The sequence below is a fragment of the Anarrhichthys ocellatus genome, unplaced genomic scaffold (assembly GCF_004355925.1).
Source record: "Anarrhichthys ocellatus isolate YVR2014 unplaced genomic scaffold, GSC_Weel_1.0 scaffold1, whole genome shotgun sequence".
Taxonomy (NCBI): domain Eukaryota; kingdom Metazoa; phylum Chordata; class Actinopteri; order Perciformes; family Anarhichadidae; genus Anarrhichthys; species Anarrhichthys ocellatus.
In genome coordinates this window covers 18,774,984-18,780,654 of record NW_022280031.1, presented here as the reverse complement: position 1 = coordinate 18,780,654, position 5,671 = coordinate 18,774,984, and the positions used below count along the sequence as shown (strand labels likewise).

The 5,671-nt window shown below is 41.3% G+C and overlaps 1 long non-coding RNA gene across 1 annotated transcript in view; it reads right to left on the bottom strand.

Moving 5' to 3' along the window:
* LOC116384541 (uncharacterized) overlaps positions 1-1,093 on the bottom strand; it is a 3,220-nt gene extending 2,127 nt beyond the window's left edge. The window contains exon 1 of the long non-coding RNA XR_004212815.1: positions 523-1,093. This is a non-coding gene — a long non-coding RNA (uncharacterized LOC116384541). The remainder of the gene's footprint in view (positions 1-522) is intronic.
* Between the last annotated feature and the right edge of the window lie 4,578 nt (positions 1,094-5,671).

Sequence of the window (5,671 nt, the reverse complement as noted above, 5' to 3'; positions counted from 1 at the left end):
ACACATATATATATATACACATATATATATATACACATATATATATACACATATATATATACACATATATATATACACACATATATATACACACATATATATACACATATATATATACACAGTATATATATATATGTGTATATATATATGTGTGTATATATATATACACATATATATATACACAGTATATATAGATACTGAATAAACACCAACAGGAAGCTACAGAATGATGTAAAAATAATGAAACAAACATTAATAATGAAACCTGCTTTATTTAATCATTATTGTTTAGGTGTGTATGGCTGTATTCATGTATATATACACGTTTTATTCTTAAATACATATTTTCTGGATCATGTCTGAGCATCTCACTTCGTGACTCCTGCAACACAAACTTTTTTCCTCCAGATTCTGCAGAACTTGTGTTTGTGAGTGAGGAGGCAGGAGATGAAATGTGTGTGTGGGGTGTTACACATGAAAGGGTGTGTGTGTGTGTGTGTGTTGGTGGGTGTTTGGACTCACTTGCAGGACTTGTGGGAGCAGGGCTTGAAGACGGCGGAGATGGAGTGAGCGTAGCAGATGGGGCAGAGGTCTTCCTCACTGGTCGGCTACGACGGAGAAACAAATCAGTTTGTCAGAACATCTGGAACATTTTTATCATCATCATAATAATAATAATAATAATAATAAAGGAACAGCTCAACATTTAGTGAATCTTCTTCTCTTTCTTGCATGTTAGCGTAGCTTAGCATAAAGACTGGAAACAGAGGGGAACAGCTAGCCCGGCTCTTTAAGGTAACACGGTGAAGCTCAGATTAATGTGTTATTAAAAACATATTTTAAAGACAAAGACGATACATGAAGGTTTGTTTAACCGCCTCGTTATTGAAAAGAGAAACCAGACATTTGTTCTTTTTAATCAGCAGAATAACAACATGACTTTCCTATTGGTATCTTTAGCCCCAGTGCATCATGGGACGTCTGAGTTAACACCACAGGTGTCGAGAAAAACGCCTTTCTGGAGGGCGTCATCATCATCACCACCACCATCATCTTCATCTTCACACCCTCTGTCTTCTTCTTCACTTTTCTTCCATCTGTTCACTTCATATGTTTTAGCTTCACAACCTTTCTTCACTTTCACTGACTCAGACCCTCCTCCCTCTCTCCCCCTACTCTCTCTCCTCTCCCTCCCTCTCTTCTCTCTCCTCTCCCTCCCTCTCTTCTCTCTCCTCACCCTCCCTCTCTTCTCTCTCCTCACCCTCCCTCTCTTCTCTCTCCTCACCCTCCCTCTCTTCTCTCTCCTCCTGCCCTCTGTCCTTTACACAATCTCCTCGTCCTCCTCTCCTTTCTCCCTCCTTCACCTCTAATCTCTTCTCCGTCCTTCCTTCCTCTCTCCCCCTCCCTCTCTTCTCCCTCCGCTCTCTTTCCTCCACCCAGCCTCCTCATCCTCCTCCACTCTCTTCTCCCTCCTCCATCCTTCCTTCCTCTCTCCTCCTCCATCTCTTCTCTCTCCTCAACCCCTCCTACCTCTCTTCCCCATCCCCACTCTCTCTCCTCCTCCCTTTGTTCTCCCTCCTCCACTCATCCTCATTCTTTCCTCTACCTCACCTCTCTCCCTCCTTTACCCCTACTCTCTTCTCCGTCCTTCATCCTCTCTCTCTCGCCCATCCCCCCTCTCTCTCTCCTCCACTCATCATCCCTCTTTTCTCCAACCACCTCCTCCTCTCTCCCTCCTTCACCCCTCTCTTCTCTGTCCTCCATCCTTCCTCCCTCTGTTCTCTGTCCTCCTCCCCTCCTCCTCCCTCTCACATTGGAGACGCTGTAAACAATAAATAGAGTGCTGCAGGATGATGCATTTTTGTAGGCCAACACAGAACTTAGCATCACTGGTTCCCGCCACAAAAACGTTTAGTCGTCTCATTTAGACTCTTTTAAAAAAACGTAAAACATCTAAATCCATCAGATGAATATTTACGGCCAATCATATCGTAGACAAAAACTTAAAAATCTCTTAATCTTGTGTTATTTCAGCCATTTATCCAAAAACACATTAAAAAAACATCGACTTCCAGGCGAGGGAACAGGAAGTCCTTCCTGCTTCCTGTTCGATGACATCACATGAAGGACTCTTGACTCTCATGCTGCATGTTAAGAGTTTTACTGTTTAACGGCCTCTCTCACATAGTTTCATAGTTTATTAAACAGATTTCTCTGAGACTGAGATGATACAAACATAACAATGATAGAGAGCGACGTGTTTAATTATCTTCAGATTAACGTCAGGAGGTTCAGGTCTCAAAGGAGCTCTAGATGTTTTTTCCGATGAAACTTACTTTCTATCTTCGACTTTCACTTTCCTCCCGTCTGTCGTATCCACACAGAACGCTGTCTTCCCCCCCCCCCCCCCCCTCCTCCTCCTCTCCTTTATACCTCCTCCATATAAAGTACCACCTTTCCTTTTTCCTCCCCCGTCACTCTTCACCACCCACAGCACTCTCACTGGCTGTCAAACTGCTGCAGAGCTGGAACATTACGCAAGAGGGAAAAGAGCGTAATTACAGGTGAAGGATTGATTGAGCGCTTGTGGAATATTATTATTATATTAGAGGACGTTAAATCAGGATTTTTGTCGAGAGGTTGAAGAGGTTTAACTGTCTTCATGCAGTTCAGGTGTTTCACAGTGGACAGACGTCTCTACTGAAACCCCCTGGAAACCACCACAAAGAGACTCAAGACCACCACAGAGACTCAAAACCACCACAGAGAGACTCAAAACCACCACAGAGACTCAAAACCACCACAGAGATTCCAAATGACCACAAAGACTCAAGAACTACCACAAAGACTCAAAAAAGACACTTAAAAACGACCACAAAGAGACTCGAGAGTCGTACTTTGTCTTCTTCTGCTGCTCTCTTTGTCCTCTTCTCCAACAGCAGCAGTTCTTTGTCTGCCTGTCATGCTATTAGACTTTCTTCGCTCCCATTCATTCATCAATGCTCCAGTTTCTTTCTTTCCTTCTCCTCTTCATCAACCCCCCCCCCCCTTTGCTTTCACTTCTTCAATGTTCACACCTGGTCTCCTTCTCCGTTGATTGCTCATGTAAGTTTCTCAACAGCTGGACCTTTTGACACCTGCAGTTGATCTTCATCTCACATTGTCAGGTTTAACCGGACCAGCTGACTTTGTGTGAGCAGGTAATCATTTAGCGTCTGCAGCAGTTTGACCGCAGAATATCGATGAAGAAATGATCTGCTGTCAGGAGCCAATCTGTGATGTCCTCTTCTTTTCTCGCCTCTTTTCTACCGTGAATAAAACATCAACACCTCCGACAGCAACTACTCCCTTTCTATTTTAGTAGCTTTTGCTTTCAAAGCGAGAGATGGACATTTAGTGTTCCTCTCTTGAGATGGAGGATTTCGTTCTGACTAATTTAATTGGACCAACAACATGAACACAGATGCAGAAATGTTGGATTCCTCGTCCATCTAACCCCAACAACTAAAGGCCAAAATCGAAACTTTCATTGTTAGCAAAGGGTTTAGAAGGGATTTAAGTCCCAATTAAAAGAGGTTTTTATCATTTATATCTTAATGACTTACAGTCTGGTTTTATAAAATAAAACCGCTGAAGGCTGTCGTCTGTTTGATGGTTTGAAAATGACTTGAGTGGCACAACGTAAAGTGTCCACGGTGATGGTCTATTTTCTAGCTTTTTAAATTCATTTAAAAAACGGTGTCCCTCAAGGGTCCATATTAGGTCCCATTTTATTTATAATTCATATAAATAATTAGTGTTGCAATGTTTTTAATAGTACATTTATTTTGTATCTGTCTTATTTGTTATTTGTGTTTTTATGTGAAACTCTAATGCGGCTCACTTGGCCGAGACTCACTTGTAAAGATATTTTGAATCTCAATGGAAATATCCTGGAAACATGAATGTTAAAAATGAAATAAGATCCATAAACTGGAAAGTAAATATATTGAACATTTATCGGCAATCGTTTTGATAACCAAGTAACCATTTCAAGCTAAAAAGCGATTGTTTCCAGCTTCTCAAATGTGAAGATTTGCTGCAGTTTCCTTTTGTCTTATGAGATAATAAACAGAATGTGTTTTTGTGAGTTTTGGACTGTTGGACGGTCAAAACAAACTATTTTATCACCTCATGCTCTGAATTTATAGACCAAACAAATAATCCGGAAACCAGTCTTCTGACTTTGTTCTGAACTCTGTTTCCTTCATTCATGTAGATTTTAGAGTCTTTGAGTCCTGGTCAGTCTTTAAGCTCACCTACTTCCACCTTCACATAAGCAAACCGCCACCTTCTGCTCCACTAAGTCTCTTTATTCTGCCTCATTTAAAGGCACGATATCTGCTATATTATATTTTGTAATCAGCCGATCCCTCCCACGTGTCTCATCTCCTCAAGAGGTTTCACTCAGTGGCTTTCACTCTGCTCCTGTACATACTAAGGATCAGTGTACTCACACCGTGCATCGGTAATACAGATCCTGTACAACTTGTTATACGTTGGAAATAGTCATTAAATGTTATTAAAATAAAGGTTATAATCTACAAAACAGAAACCATTCAGTTAAATTTAGTCAAGTTTGTAAAGACGATTAGATGACATTAAATCACTTTTCCTTTTATAAAGATGGACAGATTTCTCGTCAAAAGACTTGTTTGTAGCTGCATCAATTACAGTCATCACTACTCGTTGGACACATCTGTATGAGGTTCACACATCTGGTTCTGAGGAAGTTCTTAATGTGACTCGACAGTTGCGTCTGAAACAGACGGCTGACAACAACCTACAAGAGACATTCAAACAAAAAGGAAATCACTGACGCAGAGACGAAATATAAAAGACTTAATAAAATATTAATTTAGCTCAGAGTCCAAACCAGGTGTCAGGAGTCAGTCCTACCGTCAGGAATACGGATACATCAAAGTGCAATAGAGCCCCTTAATCCAGCTGTCAATTAGATGAAATTTGAAGTCGCACAATTCAAAAGTCTCTGTAAGCCTTTTATCCTTTCCATCGAAAAATGTGTTATAATCCAAAAGTCAAACAGAGTTCAAAAGGGGGAGATGAAGAGAGGGACAGAAAGGATGAGAGTGAAGGACGAAGACGAAACAAGAGACAGACAGAAAAGACGAGAGAGTGAAGGATGAAGACGAAACAAGAGACAGACAGAAAAGACGAGAGAGTGAAGGATGAAGACGAAACAAGAGACAGAGACAGAAAAGACGAGAGAGTGAAGGATGAAGACGAAACAAGAGACAGAGACAGAAAAGATGAGAGAGTGAAGGATGAAGACGAAACAAGAGACAGAAAAGACGAGAGAGTGAAGGATGAAGACGAAACAAGAGACAGAGACAGAAAAGATGAGAGAGTGAAGGATGAAGTGGGAGGCGGAAAATACAACAAAGATCTCTGCATTGATTCAAGGCCAGTGAAGATGAAAGTACCAGGAGGTGGTGTTCACTTGTGCAGGTTTCATCAGTGTGTACACAGACCAGCACACAGGAAGATCGAGTGAGCAACATGTCCCTGAGGCAGAACCGTCACCTGGACACAGTGAATGCATGAGCGACCACAAAGAGACAGAAAACAACCACAAACTGAATGAAGAGGTAAATTATTGGAGCACAGTTAA